Source organism: Eschrichtius robustus, chromosome 1, assembly GCF_028021215.1.
Source record: "Eschrichtius robustus isolate mEscRob2 chromosome 1, mEscRob2.pri, whole genome shotgun sequence".
Lineage (NCBI taxonomy): Eukaryota > Metazoa > Chordata > Mammalia > Artiodactyla > Eschrichtiidae > Eschrichtius > Eschrichtius robustus.
In genome coordinates, this window is record NC_090824.1 from 41,402,454 (window position 1) to 41,429,702 (window position 27,249).

The following is a 27,249-nucleotide window of genomic DNA, read 5'->3' on the forward strand; positions in this document are numbered from 1 at the left end:
GGGACTTAATTTAGTTGATTTTCTTAGTGAAACGGAAATGGTCAACTCTACAGCCTTGTTTTAAAATTGTAAGAACAATAGTAAAAGAAATGTTTGCAAGAGAAAACATTTATTCATGATCTCACTTTCTTTCTCTTTTTTTAAAATCTCACCCTCTCTGTACAACTCTTAGTGCCAACTTCATATGGTGGTTTGAGGATTCAGTGAGCTAATATTTGTAGTTCTTGACACATAGTAATGACTGTATAAATGTTTGCTATTCTTATTATCGTTATTAATTCCCTATCAATTTTATTTATTTGCATAATAATCACCAACCTCCCTTAAGGACTTTAGAATGGATGAAACACTGATGTCCTTTATGGAGTGATCCTCATTTTACAAATGTGAGCCACATCTCTGGCTCCCGAGTCTCATGCTCTCTCTGTTGTACCACAGTGCCTTTCTGCCTTTGAAATATAGTATAAGGAAGAATAACACTGTCTTACAAGACAACAAAGCCAGGACATGGAATTCAGCTTTATCTTTCAGGGAGAGAAGACAATAATAGGAGTCTTAGCTGGAGAGACTGGAGAAGAGACAGGAGGAGAGATGAAGGTGGAGAAGAGAGGGGGCAGTGGGGTTGGAGAGGGCTGGTGATGGAGGGAGGAAGCTTGACCCCTGGAATGGACACAAATAAACAAAGGGGAGGGGAGTTAAGACACGGAAAGGGAGAGTGTTAGGGAACAGAGAAATACACAGAGGGAGGGAGGCCCTTTGAGGAAGCCAAAAATATGTCTGTATTTCTATCTTTATATAAAGGAATGGATTTGTAAAAAAAGGAAAAGAGAAGTAGGTAAGAAAGCTTTCCTAAATTCTGGAATCTGGAGTGAGACCAGGTTCTTGGCTTTACTTCCCTTTGAAATGGTAATTTGCATCCTTACAGTTGCTTAGATCCTTAAACCTCCAGTGACTTTTCTAAATGGGGTGACCCAAGCAGGCCCCTGTGGCTCAAGGGTAGGAGTTGTTCTCAAGGTGTTCTGTACAGGGCTGCCCAGAGCTATCTCACTCCCAGGCTGGATGAAATCAGGCAGTGGGCTGAGTCAGGTCTGTGGGCCAAATGTTCCTTCCTCTGTCTGGGGATTTTCCAAAGGACTCATTACCTTTGTCTAAATGGAGAAGAATTTAGCTCAGGGTTTTCCCTTAGATGTAAGAGATTATTTGTAAACTCTTCCCCTGTGTACAATGAGCACTGAGGTTTGCAAATGCAATGGTCTGGATATCGATATCAAGAAGTTAATTGGTTTTTCTTTTACCATGCTCAAGTTTAAAAATGTACTTATACCTTGACTGGGGAAAAAGGCTAGTTAAGGAAAAGAGAAAACAGATAAAAGTGAAGGAAGTTAACATTTATTTAGCACCTAGTGCTAGGCAGACAGGCACTGTGACAAACACTTTATATACTTTCTTAGATTAGTTTAGGATCCAGTGGCCTACTAATAGGTAGCAGAGGACTGTATTGTCATTTAGCTAATCTGAGCAGTGATGACAGATAATTTGCATAATTCTCTTTATTTGCTTCCAGCCAAGACCAAAAACTAGACACAGATAAGTCTTCTAGTGAGATCCCAGGATGGGGGACCAGATGTTGGGGTTCATGTCCTAGTTGGTAACACGTGTGCATTTTCAGGAATGTTTATTTAAACCACACTCTTCCTGGGGCCTGTTGAAATAGTAAGCTAAGCATTTGGGGTCCTTCCTATCCTTGCGTCAATGATGTTTTGCATACATGTACTTGTTTGTGTTCTATCAAGTGCATGAATGTTTTTTCTTGTCTAGTCTGCAAGTCCCTTGAGGCAGGTGTTATGTTTCCAATAGTCTCCATAATCCCTAGCAGAGGGTCAAGTATATCAGTGTCAGAATTTCATTGTTTGATGATTTATTTTATTTTTTCCTTTGATTACATAAAATGCTCTTAGTACTATATTGGGATCATAGCACATTTTCATAAGCTTTCAAAGTTCACAGAATCAATGACTATTCATAGACATTAGAAGTAGGATTTGTATCTTTTGTGTATGACTCATGTGACCAATATTAAATCAATTACAGTGTAAATTCTTGCTCCTATTTCTGTGTTATAAGAATAATCAGCAAAAAATTTTCATGTCATACCACTTTGAATTTCTTTTAAAAACTCGAGAGTGCTAACTTAAAAAATAAAAACAATTATTGACCGTTATGATTAAAACTATCTGATGGTAAATGAATTCTGTTGACATTTAAAAAAATTAATTGGATGGATGTCCTTGATAAGGTGTTCAATTATCCTGAGAATTTACATAATAAAATGCAGTAGTTTGCCTTGAGATTAGTTTGACACAATTGCCATTAAGAGCTCCTCCTTCTTAGCACCTGGCAGCTCACCTGGCAGCTCTGCCCCCAAGAAGGGGATGCTGCACTGAGATGCAGACCATTACAAGTTAAATCTTCGTTTTCTATTAGTAATAGGAATAATAATGGCGCATTCGTTTTTCATTAGTTTGTGGAGAGCAAGGCATTACAGTCTTTCCAATTCAATTCTAGCCTCTTAAAGTGTGAGCAGTTACTTGAGGTGAAAGAGGCTCCAATGAAGTGGAACTTAAAAGCAGGTTTGGGCCTGGTGAAAATTTTATTTCAGGAGTTCCCGGGGTAGATGGCCTGGCTAAAAGTCTTCATGTGGGATTTGTAAGTGAATTCAGGCACTGAGCCCACTTCTGACTGGTGGGCTGGGTAATCTGTGCCAGCTTCCTTCATCTCTACTTGGCCCTGCCTATGTATGTTGCTGTCTCTTCATATGGCAGGAAAAGTCTATGGTTCAAGAGTTAGAGCTGCTCAAAAGGGAATATAGCATGAAGTAGTATGTTCCCCATCCCTGGAAGGGTTCAAGTACAGACTGCCTGATCACTTATCGGGGATGTTTAAAATAGGCTTATTTTCAATTAAGTGAGAAGTGAGAAGTTGAACTACACTACTTCAAATATTTTTTATATTCCTTTTGTCTCAGGATTCTACGATTTTACAATAAAATCAGGGAATTGTTATATACTAAGTCCTGTGAATGACTTTGTAAGACACCTATATTTTGAATGTTGGGGATTTAGACCTTTAGCTAAGACTTGTATGAACCCATATGAGCAAACCAAAACACCAACAATCTAAATTTGCAAGTAATTTTAACAAAAAATACTTTCAGCTTATTATTTTTATGGCATGCTCAGGTAAAATGTCATTGATTAATAAAATGGAAACATTGATTAATCATTATGTTCTGTAAAATACTATTGGTAGACAAAAATATTTATAATGTAGTGTTCACCGGGGACAACAGTAAAGAGATGGGAACTAATTATTCATTATTATACACTTACATGCCAGGTATTATGCTAAGTGCTGTGGATAGAGCATTAAAAAACCTCTTTCCTCAAGAAACTTATAGTCTAATGAAAGAGCTAAATAGAGCATCAATTATATTTTATTGTGAAATATGATAGAATGATGTACGTGATGCGATGTCAAGCATCTTAATAGAAGGGAAGGTTAGAAGAAGACTTTTACTGGAAGGGGTTCTGGAACTGAGATTTAAAGGATGAGAAATTAGCAAGATAAGGCCTGGAGAAGACTGTTCAGAGAGAACAACCCTGCTTAAAGCCACGTTTCTCCCTTCTTGCTTTTTCAAAGAGGAATCCTTTGTTCTGAGAGTGCGTGTGGCTTTCAGAATTGGACAGACTGTGCATCTCAAACAGGTATGCAGACACTTGGCTAAGGATCAAGGTCACTCAGAGCCAGACTAGACAAAGTCAATTTTTTCCAGTAGCAAGCCTTTTAAAACACTATTTTTTGTTACAAAATAGATGGATGCATTGAAGAGTAAATTCACATGCAGTTTTCAAAATTGAGACTTTAAATAAACTTCCTGCATCATATACCTAGACTTCACCCACAGGCCCTTGGGATACACACTTGATTTTCTTTTTCTATTGTGCTTACTTAGTTGGAAATATTTGAGAACTACTAGGCAGAAAGGTGTTTGGGTAGGTGCTCTGGGGTGAGTACTGAGAACCTCAGGATCAAGGTAGCAGATGAGTGTTATACGAGTGGGTGTGCATGCATGTGTGTTGTACACGTGTATGTGCATGCACTGACTCATCGATATGGGTGCTGAGATGAGAAGAATGCTGTGAAAAAGACTGCTGGGATTGGTGAGTGTTGTCTGCTATGGGTGAAAAATGGGAAGGAAGAGAAGCAAAGCTGGGCCAGGATTTATGCTTTAGATCATTCTATTTCTCCTTCCTCACAAAAGCACTAGTGAACCAGGAAGGTTAGGGGAGACATCATCGTTCTGGTCCTGGTTCTTTCCTTCCGTCATCCTTGTTATGCAGTATCGCTGACCTTCTGTTATGTCCCAATCTGGTTCATGGCCCATAGTGACCCATCCCTGATTGGTTACTTACTGAAATTAGGGCTGTTACTACAGAGAGTTCTTGGGGTTATTTTTGCAATTGTTCCAAGTTCAGATTTTTAAATATATAACCTTCGTCAATGGTACGTTTATAGTTCCAACTGCTGTTCCTAATCTACTACAGTGGAGTTATATATGATGCTGGAACTTAGGAGATTTTTTTCTCCTCCCCCATGTCCTCTTTAGACTTGTCCATGGCAGCTGTCTGAACTAGCTTCTTTTTCTGGGTCTTGAAGGATGTCATATGCTGGAAAACTGTGCAGGGAAGACTTCCTAGGGAGAGGGTCCGGGGAGTACAAATGAATAGAGTTGTAAAGCTGGCATGATAGGATAATGATAGGCGGTTCCAGGTGTGCCTAGACCCTCCTGGGGAAGGGAACGGAGAATGGAATGGTGGATAGGACTAGACTGTGAGAAGCTTAAAGCTGTTGGATGGCATAGTAAGAACTGTAGATTTTATTTTCTTGACAATAGAGAGTCATTTGAGGTTTTATCAATGAGATAGGAGCTCTCTCAGATTGGTGTTGAGAAAGCGCTTTGGCGACGTGGAAGGTTGGAGTGGGAGCAGGCAAGGGGTGGGAGGTGAGTTGAGAGGCTTCCACAGCAGTCCCATGAGACATGGTGGGGCAGAAGCTGTGGCAGTGGAGAGCAAGAGGCTTTGGGATGGAGAGATTTTGTGTGAAGTACAGATAGAACTTGGAGAGTTATTTCCGTTTCTGGCTTGGACATGTGGGTGCATGGTGATGCTCTTAAGTGAAATATGGTTACAGGAAGAGAGAAGAGAGAATCAATGTAAAACGCTTTCAAAGATAATAGCACTCCATTGCAAATGTAATGTATTAATATTGAAATAATATATCACTGAACTTATGTTTAAGGTAATGGTCATCCACAGGATTGATTATACAGATGTAGAGAAACCATTAGGAGTCACAAAGCAAGTGCTTTTATAAACACTATAAAAATGCAAACTGAACGCTTTGAATTTTTAATTTCTAATTGATGCAGGGAATCTACAATGTCAAGTTCATGTATAAGGTGATTACATTTTACTTTGGTTATAGATTTTACTTTATTAGTGCTTTTTGATGTGGAGAAACATTGACTAGTTCTACTGATTGAATATAACTGGATTCGCAATTGCTTTCTTATAATCTCATTATCTAGCATCCATAAAAAGTAACTGAAGTTGTTAAGTCTTAATTAGACAACAAATTAAAGTTTGACAAGTTCTGATAAGATGCAAAAGAAAGATCCTTGATTATATCTTAACCCATTTGATAATTTATTAAATAAAACATCAGGAGAATTCATTATTTATTTAATTTCCTCCTGTGATTATCTTTTTTTAAAAAATATTATTTCTAATTGTGATAAAATGCACATAATGTTTACCAACTTAACCATTTTTAAGTACAGTTCTGTGGTATTAAGTACATTCACATTACTGTGTAACCAGTGCTCCATCTCTCTCCAGAACTCCTTCTCCCCATAAAACACTAACTCCCCATTCCCTCCTCCTCCAGTCCCTGGCAACCACCATTCTACTTTCTGTCTCTATAAATTTGACTATTCTAGGAGGACTTATTACTTTTTGAGCAAAAGAAAGTAATATAGTTTTTCTATAACCTGTTATTGATTCTCTGGGATGGCTCACATGTGACTGACTCATGATCAGAATAACCTTCAAAAGGTTTTAAAGCATCACAGTGCTTTGGGCTTGGTAAGAAAGTAGCACATTGGTGATCTTTGGACAAGTCCTTCAGATGCTGCCCAGTCCCAGTCAGAACCAGCAGTCTCCTGACAGGCAGTAGTCTGAGAGCATAGTATCTGGAGTAGCTTTGCCCGGGTTTGAATCCTGGCCTACCATTTTCTAATCATGCGATGTTGGGCAAGTCAATTGAACTCTGAGAGTCTCAGTTTCCTCTTCTGGAAGTCAGTAGAACATGCCTTACAGTATTGTTGTGAGGCTTCAATGAGTTGTTATATATAAAAGCATTTAGAACAGAGCCTGGTGCGTCATAAGCATTTAATCAATATTAACTACTATCATTTCTCAGGTGAGCTCTTAATCTAAGTACCTTGTATTGTCAGTCTGAGCTGACCAGGGACATGATTGAACCATGATCATGGAATATTTTAAGACCTTGCCACAGTGTTTTTAAAATCAGCCAGAACTGGGATGTCAAATGTAGTCATGGTTGGTAAAATTTCTGGGGTTCTACTTTGGTCCCAGTGTGTTTCTCCAGTTTTGATAACGGAAATATGAAGTATGAACATTCTTGTGGCCTTAATATGGTGACTCACAACACTGAATATACTGTGCACTATTCAAAAAATTGTAAATCAAAGCATCACATACTAGAAGGATTGCTCAGGATCCTCCATATCATAACAGAAACTGGTCAGGAGATAGATTGTGGCCCCGTGTAAGGATTTTTCCCCTTTACATTAGCTGAAACTTCCTTCCTCTTCCCCCAGGGTTTAAGTGGAAGAAATTGATTGTTCTAGTTGAAAAATCAAGAGTTCCTCCTACCCCCACTGCACCCTGTTACAATTTCTTTCCCATTCCACATTCAGAGACTAAAATAGGGCTGTTCTTTCTCCAAGAACAAAGGTTTTGACCTCTACTTACTGCCAGTATTGTCTGACTGACATGGTGAGACAAGCAAGGGTTGTATCAGCAACTCTGTATTCAGAAACCTAGGGATAACAACTCACTTGTGAATACCTGGTTCATTTTTCATGTTTGGAAACTTTATGTTCCCTGAAGTCTCACTATTATATCTCCATGGCCTAGAACAACGCTTGGCATATAAGAGTGTTCAAAACATGTATATTGAATGAAAGAATGATTGAATGAATGAATGGCTAGATTTCTTTGGTGAAGTCCTGGGGAGATTACAGGGAGACGTCTAGAAGCAAAAAAGTCTAAGCCCTAAGATTTCCAGGTACTCTATTTAGTTCTTCCCTGTTCAGAAAGTATCATGTGCTTCTTCACTGCACCTTGCCTATTTTACTTTTGTATTTTTCCATTTTAAAACATGTTTTCCACATAATAATCACAAACTCTTCATTTTCTTCTCATATGAATAGAAAGACCACTACTACAATCTCGTTTTTATTCCCTTTCCATCCCTGAAGTTGTGTTTATTAGATCTGCGTAATTGTGCCTGCGAGAACACCCACAAGCTTTTCTTGTTCTTTTGCCCAGACAGGACTCACTCCTCCCTTGCTGAACCAGCCTGTATTCTTGCAGAGGCAGGGAGTAACGGTGTCCCAGGAGGATGCTGAGATTCTCAAAGCAGCTTTTTTCATGGAGCAAATTAAGGACAAACACAAATCATTTTGGGATTTCGACCTAAATCTTAACCCATTTATTTTCTTAAAATAAATCTTTTTTCCTAGTGTCTTTAAAATGTTTGTAAAAAAGCACTATTCTCTAATTGTTGCTTTCCAGATTGAAGACTTTGAGAATAAATGACACTAGTGGCAAAACTCCAATGGCTATGTAATTTATATACATTTAATGAAGTTTATCTAACCATTTATAGGACACTGGTTCTACAAGTTTTGTATTTCTTCCGATGTCTTACTTTAGTGAAGTTGCACTCAAAATTTCCCTTCTCAAATCACGCATGCCTTCCTTTTTCAATTTGTTTTAGCTTATCCTTCGAAGGGTGTGCAGTTACACTGGCTTAACAGATATTATTAACAGGTATTTAAGTTAGAATAGCAATAATAGCTATAGTTTATGAAGCATAATCCATGAGTCAGGCTGATTCTGTGATTTAACTTAATTATACCATTTAATCTTTCAAAAATACTAGATGTAATTTACATACAGAAAAGTAAACAAATGTTATTTGTACAGTTTGGTGTATACACGTCCATGTAACCATCACCCAGATCAAGAAGGAATATTTCCATCATCCAGGAAGGCTCTTTCATGCCACTTCTCTCAGTCAATCCCCCATTCCCAGAGGCAACCATTATTCTGGCTTCTATCACCACAGAATAGTTTTGCCTGTCTTTGAATATTTATGAAGGGAATAATTCAGTATCTGGCTTTTTTTGCTTAATAAGATGCTTTTGAGTTCATCCATGTTATTTTCTGTATGGAGAGTTATTTTACTGTATCACTGTGTAGTAGCGTACAATATGAATATATCACAATTTTTTCATTTGATTGTTGATGGACTTTTGGGTTCTCCCCTTATTTTTTGGCTGCTATGAATAAAGCTGCTATGAACATTCTTGAAACGTACCATTTTGTGGATCTGTGGAAACATTTCTCTTGAGTATGTACTTAGGAGTACTTCCTTCCAGGCATAGAGTAGGCCTATATGCCTATATTTACTTTTATTAGAAACTCCTAAACAGTTTTCCAAGGTAGTTGTATCATTTTGTACTCCTATTAGCAATATATGAGTTGTTCCACATCCTCACCAGCACTTGTTATTGTCAGATTCTTTAATTTCAGGCATTCTAGTGAATGTGTAGTGGAATCTCATTGTGGGGTTTTTTCCAGCCGAAATGTATCAAGATATAATTTACATATAATAAAATGCACTCACTTTAAGTGTATAGTTTGATGAGTATTAAAAAAAGTTTAAAACCGTGTGACCACCATCTCAATCCATTTTTAGGTATAAATGGTCTGTGATTGCCATTTAGGTCAAGTTAATAAATAATGTGTTTCAGAAATAAGAGTCACAGATGTAGAAAATAAACTTACGGTTACCAAGGTGGAAGGGGGGCGAGGGATAAATTGGGAGATTGGGATTGACACATACACACTACTGTATATAAAATAGATAACTAATAAGGACCTACTGTATAGCACAGGGAACTCTACTCAATACTCTGTAATGACCTATATGGGAAAAGAATCTAAAAAGGAGTGGATATATATGTATATGTATAGCTGATTCACTTTGCTGTACAGCAGAAACTAACACAACACTGTAAATCAACTATACTTCATTAAAAATTAATTGTAAAAAAAGAAAATATAGTCAGAACAAGCAAAAAAATAAATAATGTGTTTCATATCATCTCTGTCAGCTCCCTTTGTAACTGGGATTCTGCAGATAACTAAGCCCTAATGCCTTAAGGTATTCATCGTTTGGATTTATTTTTTTTTTTTTTTTTTTTTTTTTTTTTAATTTTTTTTTTTTTTAAATTTTATTTATTTATTTATGGCTGTGTTGGGTCTTCGTTTCTGTGCGAGGGCTTTCTCTAATTGCGGCAAGTGGGGGCCACTCTTCATCGCGGTGCGCGGGCCTCTCACTGTCGCGGCCTCTCCCGTTGCGGAGCACAGGCTCCAGACGCGCAGGCTCAGTAATTGTGGCTCACGGGCCTATTTGCTCTGCGGCATGTGGGATCTTCCCAGACCAGGGCTCGAACCCGTGTCCCCTGCGTTGGCAGGCAGATTCTCAACCACTGCGCCACCAGGGAAGCCCCATCGTTTGGATTTAGAATGGTTCTGGTTATATACCATCTTTGGGAAAATTGAAAAAAATATATTGTCATTCAAATCATTTTTAAGTGCTTAAATTTCTTGCACAATTCTAGTTTATTAGAAACTCCTAAACAGGCTGTTCTATATCCTTATTGTTTTTTGTCTACTTATTTTAACCATTCCTGAAAGAGGGATTTTAAAGTCTCCAATTATGATTGTAGATTTTTCTATTTATCGCTTCAGTTTTATCAGATTTTGCTTCATATAATTGAAGCTCTGTTATTAGATGCATACACATATATGAATGTTATGTCTTTCTGATAAACTTACCCTTGCAGAATTATAAAACTATGCTGATACTCCTTATTTTGAAGGGTACCTCGTCTACTTGTTTTCTTATGCTTATTGTTTGCATGTATATCTTTGCTGTTCAACTTTCAATCTATCTACATCTTTATAAAGCATGTGTCTTATATACAGCATACCGTTGAATCTTACTGTTTTATCCAGTCTGACAGTCTCTTATTTCTAACTGGAGTGTTTAGATACTTTTTACATTTATATTATTGATAATGTTGGACTTAAATTTACCATATTTTTTGTTTGTTTTTTATTGGCCTCATCTGGTTTTTGTTCCTTTGTTATTTTGTTTCTGCCCTTTTTCAAGTTAATAAAAATTTTATTACTATCAATTTTACTTCTTCTATTGTCTTTTTTCCCACCAGAGGAGTTATATGACTTTTTAAAAAATTGTTTTATTGGGGTATAATTGATTTACAATGTTGTGTTAGTTTCAGGTGTACAGGAAAGTGAGTCTGTTGTACAAATACAGTACAAATATCCAGTCTTTTTGTAGATTCTTTTCCCATATAGGCCATTACAGAATATTGAGTAGAGTTCCTTCTGCTGTACAGTAGGTCCTTATTAGTTATCTATTTTATATATAGTAGTGTGTATGTGTCAATCCCAATCTTCCAGTTTATCCCTCCCCTCCCCTTACCCCCCAGTAACCATAAGTTTATTTTCTACTTCTGTAACTCTATTTTGTTTTGTAGATAAGTTCATTTGTAACCTTTTCTTGGATTGCACATATAAGTGGTGTCATATGATATTTGTCTTTCTCTGTCTGACTTTTTTCACTGGGTATGAGAATCTCTAGTTCCATCCATGTTGCTGCAAATGGCATTATTTTGTTCTTTTTTATGGCTGAGTAATTTTCCATTGTATATATGTACAATATCTTCTTCATCCCTTCCTCTGTTGATGGACATTTAGATTGCTTCCATGTTCTGGCTATTGTAAATAGTGCTGCAATGAACATTGAGGTGCATGTATCTTTTCCAATTATGGTTTTCTCCGGATGTATGCCCAGGAGTGGGATTGCTGGATCATATGGTAGCTCTATTTTCAGTTTTTTAAGGAACCTCCATACTCTTTTCCATAGTGACTGTACCAGTTTGCATTCCCACCAACAGTGTAGGAGGGTTCCCTTTTCTCTATACCCTCTTCAGCATTTATTGTTTGTAGATTTTTTGATAATGCCTATTCTGACCGGTGTGAGGTGATACCTCATTGTAGTTTTAATTTGCTTTTCTCTAATAATTAGTGATGTTGATTGGGTTTTTTTTTTTTTTTTTGATATTGAGCTGCATGAGCTGTTTGTATATTTTGGAGATTAATCCTTTGTCAGTTGCTTCGTTTGCAAATATTTTCTCCCATTCTGAGGGTTGTCTTTTTGTCTTGTTTATGGTTTCCTTTGCTGTGCAAAAGCTTTGAAATTTCATTAGGTCCCATTTATTTATTTTTGTTTTTATTTCAAAACAAAAAGGGTGGGTCAAAAAGGATCTTGCTGTGGTTTATGTCAAAGAGTGTTCTTCCTATGTTTTCCTCTAAGAGTTTTATAGTGTCTAGCCTTACATTTAGGTCTCTAATCCATTTTGAGTTTATTTTTGTGTATGGTGTTATGAAGTGTTCTAATTTCATTCTTTTACTTATAGCTGTCCAGTTTTCCCAGCACCACTTATTGAAGAGGCTGTCTTTTCTCCATTGTATATTCTTGCCTCCTTTATCAAAGATAAGGTGACCATATGTGCGTGGGTTTATCTCTGGGCTTTCTATCCTGTTCCTTTGATCTATATTTCTGCTTTTGTTCCAGTACCATACTTTTTTGATGACTGTAGCTTTGTAGTATAGTCTGAAGTGAAGGAGCCTGATTCCTCCAGCTCCATTTTTCTTTCTCAAAATTGCTTTGGCTATTCTTCTGTTGTCTTTTAAGCTATTATTTTTAATGATATAGCTCATATCCTTAACTTATCAAATTCACACAGAATTGAAATTTCACATTTCAACCATTTAATCTTCTCATTTGCTGTATGAAGTATGTATTATTATCCAGACTTTTTTGATAGATGAGGAAAGCCCCCCAAAAGGGTAATTACTAACTTGCTTAAGGTCACATATAGGAAGAGGTGGATCAAAGACACCATCTAAAGAATGCTCAATATGGTACCTAAATGGCCTCAATGATAGTTCAGTGGATCTCTCCATATAGTCATTGCTTGTGCAAATTATATTTATGAATGGCATGAAACAAATATTTGTGCTAAGGACTTAGTGAAAGTTCCATGTGTTATCATCAGATGCTTCTAATAAAAGAGGTTAACATCTAGTGGCTGCAAGATTGGCTACTTACTCATTGAAAAATTTTTTTAATCGTGAGGAAATATTAATTTTACCCTAAAGAACAAGTCCATGGAAGAGGACTTACAGAGGGAAAATGGTGAGTGTTTTGAAGGTTGGACATGAAGAATATTTCAGTTTTGGATTTATTATAAGAGTGAAAGACTGAAGTGATATAAATTTAACTGTACTAATACTACAAAAATTAAGTGTACTAATATTTAATTATACAAATATTATCACATTTTTTCTTTTCTTTTTTCTTTTTTATTACTTTGTACCCTTTACTTTGAACCTCTCCCTATTTCCCACACCCCCTAGCCCCTGGTAACCACTTTTCTACTCTCTATTGCTGTGAGTTAGACTTTTTTAGGTTCTACATATAAGCGAGATCATGCAGTATTTGTCTTTCTGTGTCTGGTTTATGTCAGTTAGCATAATGTTCCCTGAGTTCATTCATGTTGTCACAAATGGCAGGATTTCCTTCTTTTTTTAAGGCTGAATGATATTCCATTGTATATATATATGCCACATTTTCTATATCCATTTATCTCAGAGGACCCTTAGGTTGTTTCCATATCTTGGCTGCTGTGAATAATGCTGCAGTGAACATGGGAGCGCAGATATTTCTTTGAGATAGTAATTTTATTTTCTTTGCATATGAACCCAGAAGTGGGATTGCTGGATCCAAGTATTATCACATTTAACCCTTACAACTATACATGATGCTTTTTGATCTTCAATTTGCAGATGAGGAAATTGAGGCACAGAGAGGATAAGGTTATGCCCAAGATCACACAGCTGGAAAAAGAAAGAGCTAGTTAGGCTGAGGAAGTCTGTGTTCTTAACCACTAAGTAAAACTAGGTGGAGAGGAGAGAATGGTTTTCATTTTACAGATCTTCTGGACTCTATTTTATGTAAGTCTCACAACAGCTTTCTGAAGTCAATAAATGCAGTTATTATTTTAATGATGGGGAAGTGGAGACAGTGGTCAGGTGAGCTCAGCAGCATCCAAGATTTCTGTCAATAAAGGTCTGCCAAGTCCAAGTCTCCTCTCAGTGATGAGGATGGATCCATCCTGGAGTGGAGTAGAGTCAGAAGAAACAGAACCATATCAAATGAAGTACAAAGCAGGCAGTGGGTTCCAAACGCTAAAATTGGAAGAGTTTGGAAATGATTCTGGATAACTACTTTGAACAGTTTGAGAGGGTAAAAAAATAAGATGGAAAGAAAGATTAAGTATAGAATACTAAGAATTCAGATAATTTTAGAACAGAGAGGACAGGTTAAGCTTACAAGGCAGGAAAAAAAAAAAACAATTAAAAAAATTTTTTTGTATGTTTAACACCAAAAACAGATTCTCAATTATTCTTTGGATGAATGAGAATTCTACAAAGGAAATTCATTGTCTAAAATGAATTGTATGTATTAGAGAGAAAACGAAGCTGAGTTTTCCCTATGAGTCAAACTGAATTTGTTGAATTTTTAGCCTAAATATATGGAAAAAATTTCCAGTGTCAGAATTGGAATTAGTAAAGGTTGAGTCACTTTGGATATATTTCCATTGATTTTCTTATAAGTGTGTAGATTGATACTTTGCAAAACCATAATACATTTTGCTAATGGTCTGAACTTGTGCTTTTTTTAAGCCTGTAAGACCACAGTAAAACAAATGTTTTAGAAGGTGCCAAAGAATAATAGCCAGTTAATCTGTGTTCCTTAGGAGAGTTGGATTTGGGTGGAGGGAGGAAGATTATCAACTCTATAGTTCTCTGGGTTGTTTGACAGGTTACAAAAAGTAAGCAGGCATTACTTTGAAAGAGCAATAATTATAGTAAGAATAAAAGGAAATCATAATTTATTTTATGAGCTGGAGCTACAGACAAACTAATGTGTGTCTTAAACATTCTTAGAGGAAGAATATGGTTCCTGTAATGAAAGTATTTTTGTAGTAATAGATACATAGAATGTTGATTTCTAGTGTAAAACTAGTTACATCTGCATATATTTGTTAGGAAAGTGAAAAAAATGGTAGAAAGCAAGAAAACAAAAACAAAAACAAAAACACCCCTGAATATTATCTATTCAAGTGAATTTCCTTGATAATCTAATTCTAATTGATCATTCTCAGTCTTTCTTTTTGATTCATAAGGAGGAATTTCGATGAGAAATCTGGAAGATTTTGCCAGTAAAAAAAAAAGAGAGAGGGAGAGAGAGAGCGCTTCTTTTTATTTTTGTTGGATGCTCTTTCCTTATTAAACTTTAGTAATATATACTACACTACAAAGTCGGTGGAAAGGGCTAAATAAACAAAACTGGACCATTGTAGAGGGAAATGGCAACATTTGAGACAAGCAGAGACAGATTAATAGAAGACTTTCTAGGTCAGAAGCACAGCTGTATTTCAGTGATCTCAAAATCCTCAATCATACATGTCTGTAATGGCCAAAATACTACATGTAATTTTTTCTGTGTATGGATTCAGAATGGTTGTAAGAGTATCAGTTATTTCCTGTTGTGATCACCTTGCTCACTGGGAGCTGCGGCTCACTGCCCTGCCCAACATCACAAGAGAGGATTGAACTGCACATCACTAGCCAAGGGAAAAGATCAAAATTCAAAATTTGGAGTATGGTTTCTACTGAATGTGTATCGCTTTTGCATCATTGTAAGGTCGAAAAATCGTAAGTTGAACTGTCCTAAATCAGGGACCACCTATACAAAAAAAAAGTCAGTGAAAATTTTTGATTGAAATGGGTATGTCTTTATTTATTCAAGTATTTCTTATGGTTTTTCAGAAGAATTTGACAGCTTTCCTCCTTCTGTACATTCTGTACCTTTCTATACTTCTTCACTCTTTGCTTCCCTCTTTTCCATTTAGCACATTTTGGATTAATTTGCCTAAAGTTCTCCTATGATTGTGTCATCCCTGGTTTCTTGTCTCTGTGGCCCACCTTTACCTAAGTCCAAATCCTTTCCTCTTCCAATCCTGCTTCCACCCCCCTTTCCAATTTTATCACCCCTTTTGCTCTGGATATCCTGGACTCCTTGCTTTTCCTCAATGAGGAATTCAACTTTCCTACTTCCACCCCTTTATTCACACAATTTTCTCTGTCTGGGATGTCATTTCTTCTGTTTTCATCAGTTTTTCCTAATAGCAACAGATTGTAGCACATCCATAGATGAGAATAAGAGAGTAAAACCTCTAGAAACCATGGTTTATGAAGAAGCGTTCTAAGAACTGACAAACTTAGGTGTGTTTCTTCCTGGGAAGTTTCTTAATGTCTCTAAGCCTCAGAGTCCTCATCTATACAATGGGGACAACAAGAGGACTCACCTTATAGGATTGTTGGCATGATTAAATGGGATGATGCATGTAAGGTACTTGGCAGCATGGTTGGTGCACAGTGAATGCAGTGAATGCTAAAAAAAATGTTAACTGATGTGGTAGGCAGAATAATTCCACCCATCCCCCAAAGATGTCCATGTCCTAATCCAAGCAAACTGTGAATGTTACCTTACATGGCAAAAGGAACTTTGCAGATGTGATTAATAAGGACTTTGAGAGGGGGAGATTATCCTGTATTATTCAGGTGGCCTAGTATAATCAAAAGGGTCTTTATAAGAGGTAGGTGGAAGAGTCAGAGGCCAAGAAGATGTGATTACAGAAGCAGAGGTTAGAGTGATGGGTTGAAGGAATTGAGGCGAGGAAATGATTCTCCCCTAGAGCCTCCAGAAGGAACACAACCTTGATGACATCTTGATTTTAGCCCAGTGAGACCCATGTCATAATAAATTTGTATTGTTTTAAGCATGTGCTAATTTGTGACTGCATTAATAGGAAACTAATGCAGTTCTATAATTAATTTTATCATCATCATTATAACAATTATTAAGCCTGGAAGAAAGCATTAGGACATGATTCAGTCTTAACACAATTAAAGAATTTTCATATGGAAGAGTGATTCTAGGTGGTCCGGGGGCAGAAGCAAGGTCAATGGTTGGAAGTTACAAGGACATTTTGAGCCAATTATAAAAAGAAAACTTCCTGAGATACAATAAAAGTAAATTACTGATATGTAGGAGTAGTTCAAGCAGCCACTGGAAGACATCTATTGTTTAGTTGTACATGCATCCTGCAAAGGGTGGGGCTAAATTTCAGCCTTTGAACTTTCATGCCTTCCCTTTCAGTGTGTTTTCCATTATCATGCTAGCAAAAGTAATCTCTCATGCACCGTCTATCTGCTTTATTCCCATTACTCTTGGCTGTCCCACTTCTATGATATTTGTCACATGTGACCTTATATCTTGCTTCCTGGACTCTTGAGGACCAGGGCAGTGTCTTGCACACTTAGTAACTCACACAGAGCTTGTTTATGGTTTCTTGAACTCACCAAAAATATGTTGGAGGAAGGATTAAATTCATCACCGTTCAAGTGTAGAAAGTATTCAAATTATCATTTGTCTTCCTTTGAGTTGGTTCATGGGATTAGAGACTATTTCTGCAATTATTTCAATGTTGATTCAGATTTTAATTTTGATGAAGTTATGAAATCCAGGATATGTGGGCAATATTTGTTTAAAGGAATGCCTATTTCTCTGCTTCACCTTATACTTAGAAACTGTATAATCATTTGTATTGTTTTAAAACCCTAAGTTTTTGAGCTCCCTGTTACTGAATGCTTCCCATTTATCTTTTATATGACTTGCATACAGGACTTTTGAAATCCATGTGGTCTCCTGGAAACCTGGATTCTATTTCTCATCACTGCCACCCTTAAACCCAGGCCAGAGGGAACCCTTATCTGGATCTTTCTCTTTAGAGGGCTCTGTGTATTACAAATACTGAGACACAAATATTTAAAATCTTAAAACATTCTTTTTTCCATTTTCTAACATTTTTTTTCCAAGTTCAGAAACCAACTGAGCGAATGAGATGACTGCTTGAGCCTTGTGCTCAGGCAAGGTTGCAGAGGTGAGAAAGCAGGAGTCCAAGAGGGGGAAGGAGAAAATTATAGCCTCTGTCCTGGACACCAGAGGGTGCCTAGGCCTGATCTCGGGGGGCCACAGTCTGTGGTGGCTGGAAGCAGGACCTGGGTCCTTGTCTTCTTTGGAGAAAGAATTCAGCAAAGAGACAGTTTGTGAAGCAGTAAAGCATCTATTAGAAGCAAAGTACATGTGGAAGAACGCACGGACAGACTCAGAGTGAGTTGTGCCCCAAAGGGGTGGCTTAAATCACTTATATGGGGGCAGTTTTCCGGGTTCCCTCTGGCCAGTCATCTTGCCTGTGCCCATATTTGGTCTGACTCAGGGCCCTTCCCGATATGGGCGCACATCTTTTAGCCAAGACGGATTCCAGTGCGAGCATTTCCGGGAGGTTGGCAGGACATATTACAGGCTGGCACCCTCTCCCTTCTCTGACCCCTGAGGATCTTTTCTGTGCCTGTATGGTCTGGGAGGTCTCCTTGACCACAAGAATGAGAAAAATGTGGTTGTCTTATCTTTTGTTCAAGCAGAGCTCTGCTCCTGTCATTAACAGGAGACTGTTTGCAGCTGCTCAGCCTGGGGCCCAGCTATCTCCTGCCTCAGGCCCACCAGGTTTTCCAGGTAACTTCACTCCTGTGCTGTGCTTTGCTCAGACAGTTTAGCTTTGGGAGGCACCTGGAAATCCTGAGTCTGGAAAGTGAGGCCTCAGGGAGGAGCTTGATCCTGTGAGTCTGATCAGGTTGAGAGGGGCCAGGCTTCTACCTAGCTGCTGCATTTTCATGGCCTCCTTCAGGCTTGCCGGGGGCCCAGGAAGGGTAGCTCCTTAGCCTCTAGCTCTTGGGGCTGAGAGAGAATGTGGGCTAGGAAGGAGCACAGCTTGATTTATTGTTTTTATTTATTTATTTATTTATTTATTTATTTATGACTGTGTTGAGTCTTCGTTTCTGTGCGAGGGCTTTCTCTAGTTGCGGCAAGTGGGGACCACTCTTCATCGCGGTGTGCGGGCCTCTCACCATCGCAGCCTCTCTTGTTGCGGAGCACAGGCTCCAGACGCTCAGGCTCAGTAATTGTGGCTCACGGGCCCAGTTGCTCCATGGCATGTGGGATCTTCCCAGACCAGGGCTCGAACCTGTGTCCCCTGCATTGGCAGGCAGACTCCCAACCACTGCGCCACCAGGGAAGCCCTATTGTTTTTGTATGTTAAATCTGCACCGTGAGCCTCTATTTGCACTCTTGTCCCAGGCTCTGCAAATGTTAGGGGAGGACCTGCTCCTCACTCTACCAGTTTCTAAACTTTTTCCTGGCCTTAAACAAATCATTTTATTTATAAAAACAGAGATAATATTTTTAGAGGGGACCACAGAAGGGATTTTTGTCTACAGTTGACCATTGAACAACGTGGGGGGTTAGGGGAGCCAGCCCTCTGGGCAGTCGAATAGCCATGTATAATTTATATGGGCTCCTCTGAATCCCAGATTACTCCATATCCATGGTTCCTTAGCAGTGGATTCAACCAACCTCGGATCCATGTAGTACTGTAGTATTTACTATTGAAAAAAATCCACCTAGAAGTCGACTCGGGCAGTTCAAACCTGTGTTGCTCAAGGGTCAACTGTGGTTTATTCACTGTTGTATCCTATACCTATAATGGTCGCTGGTACAGAGTAGATGCTCAACAAATGTTAAATAAAAGAATAACATTTTTTTTCTTTTTTAAAAAGTTTGGTTGAGGTATAATTGAAATATAATAAACTCTACATATTTAAAGGTATAATGAGTTTGACATATGCATAAACCTGTGTAACCATCACCACAATCAAAGTAAGGAACATTCCCACACCCAAAAAGTTTCCCGGGGCCCCTTTGTAATCTATCCCTTCCACTCCCACACCTGCTTTTTCTGTTACTATACTATTTTGTATTTCCTAGAACTTTATTTAAATGCAATTTTACAGAATGTACTTTTTTTTGGTCTAGCTTCTTTCACTCAGGGTAATTATAAAATTCATTCATACTGTGTGTATAAATATTTCACTCCTTTCTATTGCTGAGTCCATGTGTGGATGCACAATTTGTTTATCCATTTACATTTTGATAGCCATTTGGATTGTTTCTAGTTTTTGGCTTCTACAAACAAAGCTGCTGTGAACATTATGAACAAGTCTTTGTATGGATGTAAGCTTTCATTTCTCTTGGGTAAATACCTGAGAGTAGACTGGCTGAATCATAAGGTAGGTACAGTTTTAAGTTTGTGATAAATTGGCGAACTGTTTTTCCAATGTGACTGTACTATTTTGCATTCCCACCACCCATATACTAACAGGTATATAGCGGTATTTCATTGTGCTTTTAACTTGAATTTTCCAAATGACTCATGACGTTGAGCATCTTTTCTGTGCTGATTTGCCACCCTTACATCTTCTTTGGTGAAATATTCAAATCTTTGCTCAAGTTATTATTAGATTTTTTTTCCTTATTATTGAGTTTTGAATGTACTTTATATATTCTGCACACAGTTCCTTTATCAGATATGATTTGGTTCTCTCAGCTGTGGCTTTCTTTTCATTCTCTTAACAGTCTTTTTGAAGAGCAGAAATATTTTTTTTATCAACTCTTATCAAGTTGCTATTTCATGGATTACTGTCTTTTATGGATTTTGATGTTGTATCTAGAAATCTCTGCTTAACCCCAGGTGCCAAAGTTTTCTCGGAACTACGTTTTCTCCTGGAGTTTTATAATTTCAGGTTTTACATACAGGCTTGTGATCGATTTTGAGTTAGTTTTTGTATATGGTGTAAAGTATGGATGGACGTCCTCTCCCTTTTTTGCATGTGGATATCCAACTTTTCTGGCACCATTTGTTGAAAGACTCTCCTTTTGCCACTGAATTGCCTTTATTGAAAATAAGCTGTTCATATGTGTGTGGAATCTACTTCTGGACTCTCTGTTCTATTCCACTGATCTATCTGTCTATCTTTAAGCCAATACTACACTCTCTTGATTATTGTAGTTTTATAATGTCTTGAAATTCGGTGGTGTTTGTCCTCCAATGTGGTTCTTCTTAATGAAATGATTTTTAAACCAAAGGAAAATTCTGAAACATTGTTTAGAAGAATCTTGCAATGTTTCAGAGCTAGCATTTGCTTTGGGGATAAACATGTCTACGTGACCTTTCTTTTTGCCTGTGCTCTGAATAAATGGAAGTTACCATATTATTTACCATTATGCGTGTTCTCTAAAACTAATGTATAAATCATGTCATTAACCTTTTCACTATTATTTGATGCATTCCTATAAGTAAATTTTTCATATTACTAATTTGAATATATGTTAATCACCATGAGACAATCAATATTTATTATATTCTTTTTCATTCTTTCTGTCTCTCTTAGACTTACATCTCCCATATGAATCCATGTGGATATAAATGTCTCATTTTCAGATGAATCTCTGAGTTATGAGCCGTTTCTCTAGGATTGTGGATTCTGCTACTTGGAAAATATTTGTTCAAGCTTCAGTTTGGCAGCTACCCAGATGCATCTTATCATTAATTCTTCTCCTGAGGCCCTTTGTCATATTCTTTTCCAGACATGCTCTGTGTACCTCAATTATAAAGACACTTCCTGGTGTGTAATCTTTTTAGAGTACAGTCCTCATTTGTTCTGCATAGTTCCTTTCTTGACTTCCTGTGCTCTAAGAGGAGTGAGGGGGAAAAGTGAGGAAGTGGATTCAGTGACCATTTATGGGCTCTGGGAATTCATGGATAAATAAGAAAAAGTAAGATAAATAAATTGGCTATACTTTATTACAGATAATTATAAATAATTATAAATTATTCATAAATAAATCAAAGAGCTAATATATCTTTATAAAAGCTATCAATCTTTTTATCTTTATAAAAATATAAATTTAATTATTTATATTTGTAGATAAATATAATGACCCTTTTCAGGTCCTTACAACCCTAATTTCAGATTATAATTTAACCATCTCTGCTCTTCAGGTACTGTGACTCTCAGAAACCTGTGGTCTTGAGTCTAAGTCAGATTTACCAGGGTGTACAGAGATCATCAGTGGCAATACTGGGGAAATGTTGCCTCAAAAGGCCTTGACTTAGGGAGGCATCTTCTGTGCCCCAGTGGGTCAGGGGTGAATAAGGCAGAGTGTTGGTTAGGTTGAGGTGGCGTGGCCCTTCTTTCAAGTGTAGGGGAAGAGAATTGGATTTTTTCTAGTGTCAAGAGGCTAGCAAAGTAATAATTTGACATTTTTTCTTTTGATTTAAAACCCATACCTTTAGCTTTTATCTTTAAACCGAAACTCATGGGGAAATTGATCTAAAATGTACTTGTATCTTTTTTTGTGAATTGGTCCAGGACACAGAGCTGCGAGTTCTCAGGGTTGTTTCTGTGTCTTCCATTTTGATTAGTAATAGAAATAATAATAATAACAGATAATAATTATTTAGCCCTTACTACATAGCAGGCCCTGTTCTAAGGGCCTTACGTATGTTAATTCATTTATTCATGACAACCATGCTGTGAGCTAGGTCCGTTACTATCCTCATTTTACAGAAAATTGAGGCACAGAGAGGTTAAGCACTTGCTGAGGTTATACTGCTAGTTAGGGACAGAGCTACTGTTCAAACACAAGTGATCTGGCTCTGACCTAGGAAGGTGCTCAGAAATGATCTGGTGCAATCCTCTGATTTTAAAGACAAAGAAAAGGAGAACTGGAAGAGGGTAAATGATTTGCTCAGAGGCACAGGATCTCTAGGAGGCAGAGCTGAGGTTTGTCCTCCGGCACCTGTCACCCTGTCCTGGGTTCTTTCCCATGATGCTGCCCTTGCTACCCTCTGTCACCCGACTGCAGTCACTGTCCCCTGGGCTTCACAGTCCTCACTCAGCAGTTTGCCTTATTGCTGCCTGGGCCAGAGAACTCCCTGAGTTCCCTTTGCTTTGTGAGCAGACTCCGTGGGTAAGGGAATTGGGTCGGTCTCGTTGCGGCTTGCTGTTTGATCCTTTGCTTACAGTGTGCGCCTGAAGAGTCAGCACAAATCATCTTTAATGTTGGCACTGAAGATGTTGGACCACTTTAAAATTCAGACTCAGATCCGGTGTAGCCAGAATTGCTTTCCAGCCAGCATTACCCACATCGATCCAGATTCTCTCTTACGCCTTCAGGAAGGCATTGTGACAGTAGTGTGCTGCTGGCAGGCACATGGCTGAAGCAGCAGAGAGGCCTCACACTTGCTTGTTCTGTGGCTGACCAGCTTGGGTGACTGTGTTCCAGTTAAATTCCTTTCAGAATTTACTCTGTTGTTATAAGAAAATCATACTTAAGACACATGCCCCAAATACCTGTGGTTATCGTACATAGAAAACTCTTCAAAAACCAATGCCTGATGACACAGTTTGTGTTCTTGGGGACAGTAGTCATTAGTGCTATTTGCCAAATAGTTTTGGTTTTCCTCTGGGAACATCCTTGTCCCCTGGAAGCTAGATATGGCTGTGTGATGTGCTTTGGCCAATGAAACAAAAGTGCCATGTGCCTCTTCAGGGTGGAAGTTTAAAGAGCCAGGGTGTGCTTCACCACCTGTTGTTTGTCCTCCTTTCTGGAGGCACAGAGGTAGAGCCTCCTTCAGCCTGTTGGTGGGTGAGGACTGCAGAGCAAGCCAACCTGCCTGAACAAGCAGCATGAGCAAGAAATGAAATGACGTTCTGTACCCCCTCACCCACCTGTCCGTTTATTTTTGTTCATATTGCAGTAGCTTTAGATTTATAGGAAGTTACAAAAATAGTACCAAGAGGTTCCTTGTACCATTCACCCAGTTTTCCCCAATGGTTCTATCTTACATAACTATAAAGTGCTGCTTTAAGTCACTGAGATTTTTGGGTTACCTCAGCATTATCTAATCTCACTGATAGAGATTTTTCTTTTTTTAAAAAAAATGCATACCTTAATTGCAAAGACATAAAACTCTTCCAAACTCACATCACATTCTGATTGCCTCTCTTTTACCAAATGGAACGTTTTTCCTTGTATTATACTCACTCATGTATATTTTTATTCTCCTTCTGCCAGATCACAAGCTCCCTAAGAGAGCACATCTGATTTATTTTTGAATCCCTCCCAAACAGTTCTGTGTGTGTAGAAGGCGCTCTAAAATGTTTATTAGTGAATGAATGATGGATTGCTGTGTAGTTGCTAGCCTCTTGAGTAGAAAGGATGGGAAAGAAGAAGCTCATCTGGGGACCTAAAAAAGACCAAATATCCTAAAGTTCCTCATTATCCAGCTGCTTCAATATGGAGCTATGAGATCAAACAGAGACATGGTGAAAGCCTAAGAGGCTGAAAAATATAATATTTGGCGACTTCCCTGGTGGCGCAGTGGTTAAGAATCTGCCTGCCAATGCAGGGCACACGGGTTTGAGCCCTGGTCCAGGAAGATCCCACATGCTGCGGAGCAGCTAAGCCTGTGCACCACAGCTACTGAGCCTGTACTCTACAGCCCGCGAGCCGCAACTACTGAGCCCGCGTGCTACAACTACTGAAGCCTGCGTGCCTAGAGCCCGTGCTCTGCAACAAGAGAAGCCCGCGCACCGCAACGAAGAGTAGCCCCCGCTCGCCACAACTAGAGAAAGCCCACGCACAGCAACGAAGACCCAACGCAGCCAAAAATAAATAAAATAAAATAAACAAATTAAAAAAATATATACATAATATTTGGCAGAAGTGGGGCAGGCAGAGATAAGGCATTTACTATCCAGCTTTACTTCATTAGGCATAAGATTCTGCCTTGTACCTTTTATAGGCCACCTTGCTTCCTTATCGCTTACAGATGTTCAGTGCTTCAGAAAATGTATTTGTGACTATATGTCTCTTTAAAGCCAAGAATTTCATACTGAAATCATAATACTTCACCCTCCCTCACAATTAGATTTTCATAACCATCTACCTTTGGGCCATGGGGGTGAAAAATCACCTGTTGGTTGCAGTTGGCAGTACATTTACCCCTGTGGTGTAGCAGCAAGCAGCTGGCCAGGTGTTTTATGATGAGGAGCCTTCTGTAGCTGCATCTGTAGTAAGCCATTGCCTGAGACCAAAACTGGGAGATAATTAGACCACTGGCATCTGGTTTTAAGGCAGTTTGCAGTTACTCTGCTGCTGGTATGTAAATGGATGTTCTGCGGCCTTCCCTCCAGGCCACATAATACCTGCTCATCCTCACCAATCTCTTCTTTCAGGCCTCTGTCATCTTCCCTCTGTGCTCCTATCCAGTGACCTCCACAATCCTCTTAAGGTGAGCTTTTTCCAGCCTAGAAATCAGCACAGCACTCCAGGGAGAGTCAGACTAGTCAGAACACAGTCCTTGCCTTCTGTTTAGGTATTACAGGCAGGCTCTCTCTCTCTCTTCTAATGATATACCTAACCCAATACTTCAATATTGAGAGAATGATTAGTTCTTCAGATAGACTTGATCATGTATGTTTAATTCTTTAGCTTTCCTTTTAGAATAAAAACCAAGGACAGATATTCGAAGATCTTCAGGAAATGGTGGCAAAGATGCACAGAAAGAATGTCTGTGTCAGGAGAAATGATTCTGAACTGTTGTTAAAGATGTAAGATTGCATTTGCCAAGCTACATTCCATTGCGAGGCGAACAAAAGTAAACAAGCTTCCCCTGAACTCATTTCCTGGGAGAGAAATAGGGTGGTAACTTATTTTGGTCCTGCTTGACTCATTCAACATGGAAGTATCCTGTTCATTTGCTTGTATGGGAGAACTTAAATTAAATACCACAGATGAGTGGAAATAAACTGTAAATAGGCTGCAACTTCTGGGAGTATGTCATATTTGAACTCAAAGGACTTGTCTCAAATGCAAATATATGCAGAGGGAAAGTACAGGGAAGTTTGAATACAGAGAGGTAGAGAAGAACATCATGTGACATCAGACAGGGCTATTATGGGTCACTTGGGTTGGCTGACTGCAGCCTTTTGTTGAAAGCAAGGTAGAAACTGGTTTGAGAAGCCCGTGAAGGATAGGCAATGACTGAAGATTTCTCTTGGGACAAGGCTGCCTGATTTATTTTCAGTTACGGCTGAATAGTACTTGGAGCTGATGTAAAGAGTTATGGAGTCTATTGTTTTCTCAATAATGTTTCCATGACTAGTTGCTAGGATTGAGTGGGCGCTGAGTGTGGGCTGATGAGCGACTTGGTGGGCAAAATAAAATGGTCTGCCCAGGTTGCTATGGCAGCCAACAGGAGGGCAAGTCCAGTGAGAAAATGAACTCAAGTGAGGCAAAGAAGAAAAATGCAATAAGAGCCACATATGTGCATGTCCTCATTGGCAGTAGACCCATTTAGTGCCCCCAAACCTTCACTTGGCTGGATACTTCTTATCCACCAGGTACCAGCTGCAACACTACTTCCTCAGAGGGGCCCTCCCTGACCACCCACTCTAAATACCACACCCCACCTCCCATTAATCCCTATCAGTCAAATCTGTTATATTTTCTTTTTTGCACTCATCACTAGCTGATTCTGTGTTTTTGCTTATTTGTTTATTGTCATTAGAATCTAATAACTGTGAAAGCAGGGGCCTTTCCTTCCTCCATGGTATCCTCAGAGCCTGACATAGACCCCAGCACAGAGTAGGAGCTCAATAAACATTTGCTACATGAAGAACTGTGTGCTGCTTGTGGGGGAACCTTATATTTTATTCATCTCTGTATTTTGAATTTCTGGCTTAGAAACATTTATTGAGCAAGTGTGGGCCATGATAAAGCAGGGAGATTATCCCTGTGACCTTTGTCTTCCTTGTCACTTGTTCCCAGGAGCCATTAGCCAATGCAAAGTCTGGAAGGAACTCAGGGGCTTCCAATGAGCAGCTCAGAATTATGGTTATGTGGCCAGACTGGGACTGGAAACATGGCAGACTGAATATAGAGGTGAAAAAGACACAGCTTGCTAGAAAACAGGACAAGAATTACTAAGAGTTATGAAATGCTTACTATGTGCCAGCCACTGTGCTGGACATTTTATATACACTGTGTCTTTAATCCCACAACTATACAGAGAGGTAGGTTCTATTATTATACCCATTTTACAGGTGAGGAAACTGAGGCACAGAGAGTTTAAGTAACTTACCAAAGGTCACCTGATTGTTTAGTGGTGGAGCCAATATTCAAATGTACATCATAGGATCATGTTGAGAAACAACTGAGATAATTAGTTAAAAGTATTCAGTTTGTACTCACAAATGTGTGTTCTCTCCTCCCCTCTTCCCCTCTCTCCTCTCTTCTTGTTAGTACTTTTCTGATCTCCTGATATTGTATTTTAATGCTTTTTCATCAACTTCTCTTTTTTATCTGTCTGGTGGAGAAACGTAAGTATACTATGATATGTTTAGCAGCGCAAAACATGCAGGTACAAATAGAAAAGCCAGTGCTAAATAATGAAATGTATGAACTAGGACACTGGGGATGGGTACCACAAACTGTTGGGTGCTCAATTCCACCATGCCTGGAAAGAGTGGCATGTGATGATGTTATAGGCTTTTGGTCTGAATTCAGTTGCTAAATAGCTTTGTGACGTTGGGTTTGTCATTTAGCCTCTGCAGACCTGTTTTATCTTCT

The 27,249-nt window shown here is 38.6% G+C and overlaps 1 protein-coding gene across 2 annotated transcripts in view; it reads left to right on the forward strand.

The window, feature by feature from the left end:
* Positions 1-27,249, forward strand: part of RTN1 (reticulon 1) — a 247,986-nt gene that overhangs the window by 15,806 nt on the left and 204,931 nt on the right. The window lies entirely within an intron of this gene.